Source organism: Arachis duranensis, chromosome 7 (genome assembly GCF_000817695.3).
Source record: "Arachis duranensis cultivar V14167 chromosome 7, aradu.V14167.gnm2.J7QH, whole genome shotgun sequence".
NCBI lineage: Eukaryota > Viridiplantae > Streptophyta > Magnoliopsida > Fabales > Fabaceae > Arachis > Arachis duranensis.
In genome coordinates this window covers 13,572,195-13,572,727 of record NC_029778.3, presented here as the reverse complement: position 1 = coordinate 13,572,727, position 533 = coordinate 13,572,195, and positions in this window count along the sequence as shown.

Sequence of the window (533 nt, the reverse complement as noted above, 5' to 3'; positions counted from 1 at the left end):
TTATATTTTCTTTTCTATTATTGGAATGAAGAGAAAAAAATAACTAATATATAAAATGAGATATTTATTCTTTTCATAAAATAAAATATAACTGTTTATATTTATTTATTTTTATTGGTATTTTTAAATATTATAACAAATTATAAATGTATATATCGATATAATTAATAAATATAATGTTTAAGGAAAAAATTATTTTGTGATAATTTATGAAAATTATTAAAACTAATTTTATAATAATAACAATATATAATCAAGGTTACTATTGGAAAAATACAAAAAAAAACCACGCACTTTCTCTTATTTTCTTGCTAATTGGACAGAAATTTTGTGTGAGACTCACCATAAAAAAAATTTTGTATTATTTTCTTTCCAATTGAAACAAGTGAAATTTTTTCCTAATCCAAAACATAATTTTATTGTTTTTTTTAACAAAATTTAAAAAATAAAAATATTAAAAATAAAAACTGAAAAAAATCACAAATCAAATATATCCTTAGTCATTTCAAAGTTTTTTTAACACAAATTTATCA